A 14547-nucleotide genomic window follows, 5' to 3' on the forward strand; every position below is an offset into this window, starting at 1 on the left:
GCAATTTAAATTTGTCTCTTTTTCCTGAGCTATATTTATTGATGATTTTTTAAAAATAATTTTTGAAAATTTCAATAAACATTCATTACAAACTTGTAAATATTAATGGGTACAAGTTACTGACACAAAGTAATAAAATACAATGTTTTTTTGTTTTTGTTTTGGTTTTGGTTTTGGTTTTTTGAGACAGGATTTCTCTGTGTAGCCCTGGCTGTCCTGGAATTCACTCTGTGGATCAGGCTGGCCTCAAACTCAGATATCCACCTGCCTCTGCCTCCCAAGTGCTGGAATTAAAGGCATGTGCCACCACTGCCTGGGAAAATACAATGTTTTAGAACATGTTTTAAAGTAATTTTACTTAAAATTATTATATAGGTGCACTAAATTAAGCAATAATTTTATTAAAGTTATTACATTAATATAAGCATGACAATGGTTTATTAAAATTCATAGCCCTTGAGATGTATACCAATAATCTTTTACATTTATTTTATGTGTACATATTTCAATTTAATGTAAGAATGTATCTGTAATCAGTTTATTCCTTGTTCTAGAATATTTGTTATCATAGAGTGTGGGGCATTGGGCTATGCACAGACAGGCTGGTATCCAGTTGAGCTGAGGTTTGAACCCCGAAGTCATAATTCACCTTCATGACGTGGTAGGCGTTCTGTCATGCTCCTGAAACTCTGGCTCCTCCCTAAGATACTGCCCTCCACAGCCCCCAAAAGAGAAGCATGGTCAGTAGTCAAGTAGGCAATGGCCCAAACTTCTGTCCTTCAGGCTAAACTCCTTCCCAGTTACCTAGCAACAGTAAAGACCATAAAAAGGGCTGTTCAACTCCACCTTGTTCTCTTGCTCTCTTACCTCTTATGCTCTTACTTGTCTCCTTCCTACCCCTCACTCTCACACCCTCTCTCCTCTCTCTTTGTCCTCTCTCCTTTCTCTTTGTCCTCTCATCTCCTCTCTCCCCTTTACTCTCTTTCTCTCTAGCCTTCTCTCTTTCGCTCTCTCTCTCTCTCTCTCTCTCTCTCTCTCTCTCTCTCTCTCTCTCTCTCTCCCCCTCTCTTTCTCTCTCTCTCTCTCTCTCTCTCTCTCTCTCTCTCTCTCTCTCTCTCTCTCTCTCTCTCTCTCTCTCTCTCCCTTCTCTCTTTTGCCTTGCATTTCTAAAATAAAGCTCCTAAACCATAGAGAGTCTCTGCTCATCAAGATTGTGCGTACTCTCACAGGTGTTGGGAACCTCTTCCCTCATCCCTCTCTCCTATAACCCAGGGCTTTAGCAAAGTAGTTCCGCGGTCCGCAGGTAGGGCTGCCCCTGGCCACCCTCTGAAGAGTAGGATAGACGAATGCCCACCCATGGATGAGTGGAAAGTAGTTAGCATCCCTCCCACACCTGACAGACCAGAGAATAGGTAAAACTCTGGTGGGGTGTGGGCCTCTCTCCTCCTTCTTCCCCAGAGCCCCCCTTTTTAGCTCCCACAATAGAGTTTTATGTATGCACAGGAAAAGCACTCATGCATGTAAAAAGTAAAATAAATAAATGTTAAAAGAATACATTTTTGGTCAGAGACTAGTGTGCACAGGTCAGAGTGTGGACTACAGAAGCTACGCAACTTCTGGGGTAGATCCCGTTTTGGGCTCCAGACATCCAGGCACCTTCCCCTCCAGAGGAGCAGTGTCTGTCCGACCCAGGAGGGCTTTGCTGGAGCACCTGGGGGAGCAATTTTTGGTCCTGAATCTCTCAGAGACTAGTCTGTGCAGGGGAGAGTGCTGACTACAGAAGCTATACAGCTTCTGGGACAGGCAGAAACAACACAGCATCTGGGGCAGGCCCTGTTTCTGGCCTTCATCTTCGACCAGGAAGCAGGTCAGAATGCCAGATCTGTGCACCTTTCCTGCAAGAGGAGAGCTTGCCTGTAGAGAGTGCCCTGACCACTGAAACTCAGGACAGAGCTAGATTCCCAGGTCTGCTAACAGAGGCTAACAGAATCACGGGAGGAACAAGCTCCAACCACAGACAATTATAACAACGAACTCCAGAGATTACCAGATGGTGAAAGGCAAACTTAAGAATCTTACTAACAGAAAGGAAAACCATTCACCATCATCAGAACCCAGCACTCCCACCTCCTCCAGTCCTGAATACCCCAACACACCTGAAAAGCTAGACTCAGATTTAAAAGCAAATCTCATGATGATGATAGAGGACACCAAAAAGGACTTTAACTCACTTAAAGAAATACAGGAGAATTTTTGATCTTAGCAATTCTGACTGGTGTGAGGTGGAATCTTGGGGTTGTTTTGATTTGCATTTCCCTGATGATTAAGTATGTTGAACATTTTTTCAGGTGCTTCTCTGCCATTCCGTATTCCTCAGGTGAGAATTCTTTGTTCAGTTCTGAGCCCCATTTTTAATGGGGTTATTTGATTTTCTGGAGTCCACCTTCTTGAGTTCTTTATATATATTGGATATTAGTCCCCTATCTGATTTAGGATAGGTAAAGATCCTTTCCCAATCTGTTGGTGGTCTTTTTGTCTTATTGACGGTGTCTTTTGCCTTACAGAAGCTTTGCAGTTTCATGAGGTCCCATTTGTCAATTCTCGATCTTACAGCACAAGCCATTAGTGTTCTATTAAGGAATATTTCCCCTATGTCCATATCTTCAAGGCTTTTGCCCACTTTCTCCTCTATAAGTTTCAGTGTCTCTGGTTTTATGTGAAGTTCCTTGATCCACTTAGATTTGACCAAGGAGATACAAGGAGATAGAAATGGATCAATTCGCAATCTTCTATATGATAACAACCAGTTGTGCCAGCACCATTTGTTGAAAATGCTGTCTTTTTTCCACTGGATGGTTTTAGCTCCCTTGTCGAAGATCAAGTGACCATAGGTGTGTGGGTTCATTTCTGGGTCTTCAATTCTATTCCATTGGTCTACCTGTCTGTCACTATTCCAGTATCATGCAGTTTTTATCACAATTGCTCTGTAGTAAAGCTTTAGGTCTGGCATGGTGATTCCACCAGAGGTTCTTTTATCCTTGAGAAGAGTTTTTGCTATCCTAGGTTTTTTGTTATTCCAGATGAATTTGCAGATTGCCCTTTCTAATTAGTTGAAGAATTGAGTTGGAATTTTGATGGGGATTGCATTGAATCTGTAGATTGCTTTTGGCAAGATAGTCATTTTTTACAATATTGATCCTGCCAATCCATGAGCATGGGAGATCTTTCCATCTTCTGAGATCTTCTTTAATTTCTTTCTTCAGAGACTTGAAGATTTTATTATACAGATCTTTCACTTCCTTAGGGGACTAGACAAGGCTTCCCACTTTCTCCCTACCTGTTCAATACAGAGCAATTCAACAACAAAAGTAGATCAAGGGGATACAAATTGGAAAGGAAGGAGTCAAAAAAGCACTATTTGCAGATGATATGATAGTATATATAAGTGACCCTAAAAATTCCACCAGAGAATTCCTAAACCCGATAAACAGCTTCAATGAAGTAGCGGGATATTAAATTAACTAAAACAAGTCAATGGCCTTTCTCTACACAATGGATAAACAGGCTGATAAAAATTTAGGCAAACAACACCCTTTACAATAGTCACAAATAATAAAAAATACCTTTGTGTGACTCTAATGAAGGAAGTGAAAATCTGTATGATAAGAACTTCAAGTCTCTGAAGAAAGAATTCAAAGGAGATCTCAGAAGATGGAAAGATCTCCCATGCTCATGAATTGCCAGGATCAATATAGTAAAACTGGCTATCTTGCCAAAAGCAGTCTGCAGATTCAATGCAATCCCCATCAAAAACACAACTCAGTTCTTCAATGAATTAGGAAGGGCAATTTGAAAATTAATTTGGAATAACAAAAAACCTAGGATAGCAAAAACTATTCTCAACAATGAAACAACCTCTGGTGGAATCACCTTCCCTGACCTAAAGTTGTACTACAGAGCAATTGTGATTAAAACTGCATGGTACTGGTATAACATCAGACAAGTAGACCAATGGAATAGAATTGAAGACCCAGAAATGAACCCACCCACCTATAGTCACTTGATCTTTGACAAGAGAGCTAAAACCATCCAGTGGAAAAAAGACAGCATTTCCAACAAATGGTGCTAGCAAACTGGAGGATATCATGTAGAAGAATGGGAATTTTTCCATTCCTATCTCCTTGTATGAAGGTCAAATCTAAGTGGATCAAGGAACTCCACATAAAACCAGAGACACTGAAACTTACAGAGGAGAAAGTGGGGGAAAGTCTCGAAGATATGAGTACAGGGGAAAATTCCTGAAGAGAAAAGCAATGGCTTGTGCTGTAAGTTCAAGAATTGACAAATGGGACCTCATAAAATTGCAAAGCTCCTGTAAGGCAAAAGACACTGTCAATAAGACAAAAAGGCCACCAACAGATTGGTAAAGGATCTTTACCTATCCTAAATCAGATAGGGGACTAATATCCAATATATAAAAAGAACTCAAAAAGGTAGACTCCAGAAAATCAAATAACCCCATTAAAAAATGTGGCTCAGTGCTAAACAAAGAATTCTCGCTTGAGGAATACAGAATGGCTGAGAAGCACCTGAAAAAATGCTCAGCATCCTTAATCATTAGGGAAATGCAAATCAAAACAACCTTGAGATTCCACCTCACACCAGTCAGAATGGCTCAGATCAAAAATTCAGGTGACAGCAGATGCTGGCGAGGAAGTGGAGAAAGAGGAACACTCCTCCATTGTTTGTGGGATTGCAAGCTTGTACAACCACTCTGGTAATCAGTCTGGAAGTTCCTCAGAAAATTGGACATAGTACTACTGGAGGATCCCACAATACCTCTCCTGGGCATATATCCAAAAGAGCTTCCAACTGGTAAGAAGGACACATGCTCCAGTATGTTCATAGCAGCCTTATTTATAATAGCCAGAAGCTATAACCCAGATGTCCCTCAACAGAGGAATGGATACAGAAAATATGGCACATTTACACAATGGAATACTACTCAGCTATTGAAAAGAATGAATTTATGAAATTCCTAGGCAAATGGATGGACTTGGAGGGTATGATCCTGAGTGAGGTAACCCAATCACAAAAGAACTCACATGATATGTACTCACTGATAAGTGGATATTAGCCCAGAAACTTAGATTACCCAAGATACAAGATACAATTTGCAAAAGACATGAAACTCAAGAAGAACGAAGACTAAAGTGTGGGCACTTTGCCCCTTCTTAGAATTGGAAAATAAACACCCATGGAAGGAGTTACAGAGACAAAATTTGGAGCTGAGATGAAAGGATGGACCATTTAGAGACTGCCACACCTGGGGATCCATCCCATAATCATCCTCCAAACACTGACATCATTGCATATGCCAGCACAATTTTGCTGACTAGACCCTGCTATAGCTGTCTCTTGTGTGGTTATGCTAGTGCATGGCAAACACAGAAGTAGATGCTCACAGTCATTTATTGGATGGAACACAGGGCCCCCAATGGAGTAGCTAGAGAAAGTACCCAAGGAGCTGAAGGGGTCTGTAACCCTATTGGTGGAACCACAATATGAACTAATCAGTACTCCTATAGCTCGTGTCTCTAGCTGCATATGAATCAAAAGATGGCCTAGTTGGCCATCATTGGGAAGAGAGGCCCCTTGGTCTTGCAAACTTGATATGCCTCAGTACAGGGGAACACCAGGGCCAAGAAGTGGGAGTGGGTGTGTAGGGGGGAGGGTATGGGGGACTTTTGGGATAGCATTTGAAATGTAAATGATGAAAATACCTAATTAAAAAAACTTAAAAAAAAAGAATACAATTTTGATCCATCTCTTTCTTCTTCTATGTTTATCTCTATTTCATTTACTTTTCTTTTTTCCAGTAGAGGAAAGATTGGAAGACTTCATTGTTTTGGGGAATTTTAGTAGTTGTGTATTAAATTTTTTATTCCTTAACATGAGGTTGACTATAGGTTTCTTGTAAATAGTCTTTATTTTGTTAAACTATATTTCTTCTATCCCTAGCCTCTCCATTAAACTTATCATTAATAGATATTAAAAATTTTCAAGGAACTTTTCTGCACTTATTTAGATAACCATGTATTTTCTGTCTTTGAACCCATTTATGTGATGCATTGTATGTACTGATTTTCACACATTGAACTATACCTTCATCTCTGAAGGAACTCATCTTATACATGATAAATGATCTTGGCATGATCTTGAATATAGCATGTTAGATTTCACTGAGAATTTTACAGTCATGTTCATCAGGGAGACTGGCCTATACTTTTCTTTTCTGTCTTTATCTGGTTTTACTACAGAAGTAATAGGACTAGAGTCCTGCCTCATGGTAAGGAACCCATACCTGGTACTGTAAGTTCATTTAAGACGCATGCCTCACAGGTGGTAGGTCCCCCTGGTCAAACTCACTGTTCTTTAACTAAACTGGCATAGGATTAAACTACCTTCTTTGTCATTATGCCTGTATCCCCCCAGCCCCTGAAAGGTAATTTTTATCTTCAGAGAAGAAACTACTCTTTGAAGTGAAGAACTATGAGTTCTGAGAGTAATGGCTGTTTAAGATGTTCAGGGTAAGTGAAGTCTAAGTCTCCAGACCTAAAATAACAACAACAACAAGCAAGCAAACAACATAACAACAACAACAACAAAAACCTAACTAAACATAATTAACAAAACCAATTGCAGCATGAAGACCCTGGTAAGAGAGATATGAAAAGTATATACCAGCCCCAAATAAGGTAAATCACTTCAAGATGCCATTTTATAGACTCATATACAACTTTTGTAATCAAGAACTCATAACAGCGATTATTTACTCTGGTCCCACACAATACTAACCCTGTTGACAATCATGGAAAACAGAAAAATTCATAGGGCCATAAAACTTGCCACTGAGCTATTTAGCTTTGATTAAATATGAGGAGGAGTAATTTTCTGTTTTCTTGCCCTCTGCTGAGCCCACCAAAATCTAACAGATGGCCTAAAATGCATAATCACACATACAAAGAAGGACCTGGCTAAACCCTGAGTCACAAAACAAAGCGAATGGATATAAACATGAAAAAGATACTTGTGAAGAAATGTGTTCAGTCTGGGATGGGAGGGAAATGGAAGGAGGGCTAAAGAATTATCAGTAGACATTATGTGCATGTGTGAAACTATCATAAGCAAATTTAGTTATAGATAATATTTGTTGACTTTTTGTTTGTTTGTTTGTTTGTTTGGCTTTTCAAGACAGGGTTTCTCTGTGTAGCTCTGGCTGTCCTGGAACTCACTGTATAGACCAGGCTGGCCTCAAACTCAGAAATCCACCTGCCTCTGCCTCCCAAGTGCTGGGATTTTGTTGACTTTTCTGAAAAGGCTATGGAACAAAGTTGAAATAATTCTAAGTGGTAGTACATTAGTCCATTTTTCAAAAGGTTTGTGTTATTTCTTTTGGGGGGGACATATGCATTGATAATTAATTTAACTGTGAAACTATGAATTATGTGGCTTCATACTGATGCAAGAGTGACCTTCAGTTCAAAGATCAGAGTGGCTTAAAATTGTGTAAAAATTGTTTAGTTTCTCAACCATGAGCTTCATCAATGGGATTGCCAACACAAAGCTTGAAACCAGAGAATACAGACACTATATAATCTTAGACAAAGACCACAGGGTAAATACCCCATATATTCTAAAAAGTATCTGTCCCTATAACTCATTTATTAAAAACATTGAGGTGGTGAGGGCGCTCCACTCCCATTTCTTGAACTCAATTGCTTTGATGTTTATCACCCAAGCTATCTAACAAAGGAGAGATACAAGCTGTAGAAACCACCTCCAGAAGATAGGCAGGCTGCTCTCCCCCCAGTTGAGGAATAGGGCCACCCACCAATTCCAAATTAAAAAAAAATTATTGGTTATTTTATTTATTTACATTTCAAATGCTATCCCCTTTTGTGGTTTCCCTTCTGCAAACCCTATATTCCATCACTCCTACCTGCTGCTTCCATGAGGGTACTCTTCCACCACTTACCCACTCCAGCCTCACTACTTTAGCATCCCCCTATGCTGGGACTTCAAACCTTCACAGGATCTAGGGCCTCCCCTCCCATTGATGTCAAATAAGGTCATCCTCTGCTACAAATGTATCTGTAGCCATGTCTCCATCTAGAAATACTCTTTTGATGTTAGTTTAGTCCCTGGGAGCTCTGGGTGGTCCAGTTAGTTGATATTGTTCTTCATATGGGGTTACAATCCCCTTCATCTCCTTCAGTCCTTCCCCTAGCTCTTCATGTGCCTTTTAGAACATGTTTCAGTAAGTTTACTGTAACAATACAGTTAGGATTACACTCCACAATTCTCCTGAACTCAGCTCACATTGTACGCTTGATAGAGATTTTTTTTGTCTTTTTATTGTAGTCTTTTAAAAGGGAATTAATGTCTCTGGCATAATACTATTCAGGTTATGAGTTTTATTAAAAAAAAAAAAACTTTGGTAGTTGGTGGCCTCAAGCAATTGATTTATTTTTTCCACTTTTTAAAATGAGTAACTACAGAACTGTCTGAGGGACTCTCATATTATGCTTGTGACTGCCAGTGCATAGGCTAGCCCCTCTGTGGGACTACAATATGTGATATGTGGCTCCTTCTAGTGTGTCAGCCAGTCTTCTATGTACATTTTCTCTTTTTCTGTCTTAGTTAATATTGAGATGATTTTTCTTATTGTTTGATTATTTTTAATGTTGGGTACTAGATTACTGAATTAGAATATCTTTCCTTCCTAATAAGAACTAAATGTCATAAAGATCTAGCTCTTCTCACATTTTTGGATACATTTCATGCCCAGTTTTATTCAGTTCTGCCGATTGTGTGTGTGTGTTATTTACTTTTTACTTATTTATTTTACATCCCGATTTCTCAGTCACCCACTTCTACAATTCTTCCATCATTCCCCATCTCCTTTTCTACTGAGTGGGTGGTGGGTCACTGGGTATCAGACAGACTCGTGAGGCTAGGAACAGCCTCTCCCACTGGAGCCAGACAAGGCAACCCAGCTAGCAGAACAAACCCCACATATAGGCAACAGATTTGGGGGTAGCACCCACCACACTCTAATTATTGGGGATCCACCTGAAGACCAAGCTGGACATCTGCTACATATGTTTGGCGAGGCCTAGGTCAAGCCTGTGTTTGCTCTTTGGTTAGTGGTTCAATCTCTGAGAGCCCCAAGGGTCTAGGTTAGTTGACTCTTCCTGTCATTGGTCCTCCTGTGGATTCCGCTCCCCTTAGGAGCTGCAATCCTTCATCCTATTCTTCCATAAAAGTCCTCAAGCTCCATCTACTGTTTGACTGTAGATGTCTGCATCTTTGTGAGTCATCTGGTGGGTAGAGTTTAATAGAGGATAGCCATGCTACACTCCTATCTGAAAGCATAATGGAATATCATAAATAGAGTCAGGGATTGGTGCTTATCTATGAGCTGGGTCTCAAGTTGGGCTGGTTACTTGTTGGCCATTCCTCAGTCTCACATTTCTATTAGGAAGGGTAACTTTTGGGTTGAAAGTTCTGTGGGCAGGTTGGTGTCCCTATAGCTCCACTGGGGTTCCTGTCTGGCTAGAAGAGGCAGACTCTTCAGACTCCATAATGCCAATGCTGTGCTAAGAATACCCACATTGATTCTTGGGCACCTCCCCCATCCCAGATCTCTATCTCTTCCTGGAGATACCACTTACTTCCCCCTTTTGTCGATTGCAGATTTCCATTCATTCTCATAGGTATCTAACCATATCATCTCTCCCTCCCCACACCTAACCATAGAATCTCTCAGCTCTCTCCCTCCCCACACCTAACCATAGAATCTCTCAGCTCTCTCCCTGATATCTCCCACCCTGTTTGCTCCCTTCTGTCTTCCAGGTCCATTCCATCACTTTTTCCAACTGAGACTCAAGTATCCTTACTTGTGGCCACCTTCCTTTCCAGTCTCCTTAGGTTTGTGGTATATACCATGGGCATTCTATATTTTATGGCTAATATCCACTGATATGTTAATGCATAGTGTGCATGTCCTTATGGGACTGCAACATTTTCAGTATCCATCCACTTGCCTGCAAAATTCTTGATGTCTTTGATTTGTATCACTGAATAGTATTTCACTGTGTACATGTACCACATTCTTTTTATCCATTCTTCAGTTAAGGGACATTTAGGTTATTTCTAGTTTCTGGGTAATACAAATAAAGCTGCTATGAGCATAGTTGAGCAAATGTCTTTGCAGGATGTTGAAGCATCTTTTGAGTATATACCCATGAGTGTTATAGCTGAGTTTTGAGGTGTAGCTATTTTCAGTTTTCTGAGAAACTGCTAAATTGATTTCCAAAATAGTTGTATAAGTTTGCCCTCCCGCCAGCAAGGGAGGAGTGTTCCCTTGCTCCACATTCTCACCAGCTTATGCCATCACTTAAGTTTTTGATTGTAGCCATTCTGATGGGTATAAGATGGAATCTCAGAGTCTCAGAGTTGTTTTGATTTGCATTCTTTTGATGACTAAAGACTTTGAACATTTCTTGATGTACTTCTCAGCCATTTAAGATTCCTCTGCTGAGAATTCTCTCTTTAGCTTTGTGTCCCATTTTTTAGTTAGTTTATTTGGATTATTGGTGTTTAACTTCTTGAGATTTTTATAAATTTTGGACATTGGCTTTCTGTCTGACGGAGGGTGGATGAAGATACTTTCTTAATTAATCAGCTGCTGTTTTGTCTTCTTGACAGTGTTCTTTGCCTTACAGAAGTTTTGAAGTTCTATGAGGTGCTCTTTATTAATTGTTGATTTTAGAGGATGATCTATTTATGTTCTGTTCAAGGTTTTTCCCACTCTCTCTCCTGTTAGATTTAATATATAAGTTTTTACATTGAGATCTTTGATCCACTTGGACTTTAATTTTGTACACTTTGATAAATATGGATATATTATCATTCTTCTATATGTAGACATCCTACATGTAGACATCCAGTTAGGCCAGCATGATTTGTTGTATATGCTTTCCTTTTTCCATTGTATGCTTTGGCTTCTTTGTCAAAATACAAGTGTCCATTGGTGTGTGGGCATATTTTTGGTTCTTTGATTCTATTCTATTGAGCAATGTATCTGTTATGTACCAACACCATACTTTTTTTCACTATTGCTGTGTAATACAGTTTGAGGGCAGGGATGGTAATTCCTCCTGAAGTACTTTTATTGTTCAGGGTTATTCTGATATTCTGGCTTTTTGTTTTTCCATATGAAGTTGAGAATTGTTCTGTTAAGGACTATGTTGGAATTTTAATGGGAATTGCATTGGAGCTGTAGATTGCTTTTGGTAAGATGGATATTTTCACTATGCCAATCCTACCTTCCCATGAGTATGGGAGATCTTTCCATCTTCTGATATCTTCTTCAATTTCTTTCTTCAGAGACTTGAAGACCTTGTCATACAGATCTTTCACTTGCTTGGTTAGAGTTACACCAAAATACTTTATATTATTCATAGCTATTGTAAAGGTTGTTGTAGTGTGTATTTTTTTGCTACCTTGCTTTAAGCTCTGGGCTGACCATGCTACCAGCCCCAACCCAGATTTCCTCAGACCTATGGATAAAAACAACAATACACATACCCCTCACCACACACACACACACACACACACACACACACACATTCATGCTCACACAAGCCATTTAATCTTAAAATGCCTTTGCTAGCTCAATGACTAGGCACTCCAAAACCTCCCCTGGCACCCAGGCATAATCAGATAGAGTGGCCATTGGCCAATCCAACTGAAACCTCACATGGCTGGTTGGCTTTATCTCCTGATGCTCCTGCCTCCTTCTTCTTCCCCCTTTCTCTCAACTTCCTTCCTCCTCCCTCGAAACTCTAAATGTCCCTCCCATCCTCAGTCACTAGTCACTGGTACCAATTGGGTCACTGAATCAATTGGGGAATAGGAACTTAGCATCAGAATCACCCTCTACAGGGTGTGGTTTATCTAGTTTCTTTCTTGGCCAGTTTACCATTTGTACAAAAAAAAAGGACAACTAATTTCATTTAGTTAATATTGTATCCAGCCACTTTGTTGAAGGTATTTATCAGCTATAGGGGTTCTCTAATAGAATATTGTGGGTAGCTTATATATACTGTCATATCATCCACAAATAGCAATACTTAGACTTCTTTTTTTTCCAGTTTGTATTCCCTTGACCTCCTCGGTTGCCGATTTGCTCTGGCTGGAACTTCAAGTACTACAATGAATAAATATGGAGAGAGTGGGCAGCCTTGCCTTGTCCCTGATTTTAGTGGAATTACTTTAAGTTTCTCTCCATTTAACTTGATGTTTGCTATTGGCTTAGTGTATATTGTTCTGAATATGTTAGGTATGTGCCCTGTATCCCTGATCTCTTTTATACTTTTAATATGAAGGGATGATGGAATCTGTCAAAGGCTTTTTCAACATCCAATGAAATGATTGTGTGATTTTTTTTCCTTTCAGTTTATTTATTTGGTGAATTACTTTAATTGATTTTCAAATATTGTACCACAACTGCATCCCTTGGATGATGTCTACTTTACAATGATGGATGATGTTTTTGATGTGTTTCTGGATTCAGTTTATGTGTAATTTATTGAGTATTTTTCTATCAATGTTCATAAGAGAAATCAGTCTCTTTCATTGTTGATTTAAACAAAGGTATGGTTTAGGTATCAGAGTGAGTGACTGTGTATTCATAGAATAAGTTTCACAGTGTTTCTTCTTTTTCTATTTTATGGAATAATTTGAGGAGTATTGGTATTAGCTCTTCTTGGAAAATCTGGAGAATTCTGCACTAAAACCATCTGGCCCTGGCTTTTTTTTTCCAACTGATTCTATTTATTTAGGTGTTATAGGACTATGCAGTTAGTTTACCTAATCTTAATTTAACTTTAGTAAGTAGTATCTGTCTCAGAAATTATCCATTACTTTAAAAGTTGCCAATTTTTTGCAATACAGAACTTTGAAGTTAGACCTAATGATTCCTTGAATTTCCTCAGTGTCAGCTATTATGTCTCCCTTTTAATTACTGATTTTGTTTATTTGGATACTCGCTCTGTGTGTCTGACTTTTGGTTAGTTTGGCTAACAGTTTGTCTATCTTGTTGACTTCTTGAAGAACCAGCTCTTGGTTTTTTTGATTATTTGTATTGCTTTCTTTGTTTCTAACTGATTGATGTTGACCCTTGTCTTAGCATTTCTATTCCTGCACAAACATCATGACCAAGAAACAAGTTGGGGAGGAAAGGGTTTATTCAGCTTACATTTCCACATTGCTGTTCATCACCAAAGGAAGTTAGGACTGGAACTCAAGCAGGTCAGGGAGCAGGAGCTGATGCAGATGCCATGGAGGGATGTTCTTTACTGGCTTGCCTCCCCTGGCTTGCTCAGCCTGCTCTCTTATAGAACTCAAGACTACCAGCCCAGGGATGGTCCCACCTACAAGGGGCCTTTCCCCTTGATCACTAATTGAGAAAATGCCTAACAGTTGGATCTCATGGAGGCATTTCCTCAACTGAAGCTCCTTTCTCTGTGATAACACCAGCTGTGTCAAGTTGACACAAAACTAGCATGTACAATTGATCCCTTGTCAACTTGACACACAAACACATCACTAGTAAGCCTCAATCCTTACATTCTTATTCATCCCCAAGATCTAAATAACTTTAAACGTCCCACAGTCTTTACATATTCTTAAAATTTCAATCTCTTTAAAATATCCAACTCTTTTAAATTCCAAAGTCTTTTTACAATTAAAAGTCTCTTAACTGTGGGCTCCACTAAAATAGTTTCTTCCTTCAAGAGGGAAAATATCAGGGCATAGTCACAATCAAAAGCAAAAATCAATCTCCAACCATCCAATGTCTGGGATCCATCTCATGATCTTATGGGCTTCTCCAAGGGCTTAGGTCACTTCTCCAGTCATGCCCTTTGTAACACACGTGTCATCCTCTAGGCTCCAGATGGCTGTACTCCACTGCTGCTGCTCTTGGTGGTCATCTCATTGTACTGGCATCACCAAAACACTGCATGACCCCTTCAGTCCTGGGCCATCAATTGCAACTGAGGCTGCACCTTCACCAATGGCCTTCCATGGCCTCTCACAGTGCCGAGCCTCAGTTGCTCTGTGTGACCCCTTCATGCCTTCAAAACCAGTACCACCTGGGTGACCCTTACACATTACCAAGTCCCACTGCAGCAGGAGTACAACCTTGTTTATCTCTGAAACACAGCCTCTTTGTGCTTTCAGAAAACACTTCCCAGAAGATGTCACCTCAATGACCCAGAAGATGTCACCTCAATGATGCTGGTCTCATCTTAATCACCCCTAATTTCTTAGCTCCAGCTAACCAGCATCAATAGTCCCAGTAATGCAAAAGTTTCACTTTATTAGTTCTGGTACCTTGTTAATCACAGCTGATTCTTCAGCCCCAGCTAACCAGAACCACAGAATCTTCCCAATCAAAATAGCAATGGCCCTGAA

Source organism: Mus caroli, unplaced genomic scaffold (assembly GCF_978045245.1).
Source record: "Mus caroli unplaced genomic scaffold, Mus_caroli_1 scaffold_10, whole genome shotgun sequence".
In the NCBI taxonomy this organism is placed as follows: Eukaryota; Metazoa; Chordata; class Mammalia; order Rodentia; family Muridae; genus Mus; species Mus caroli.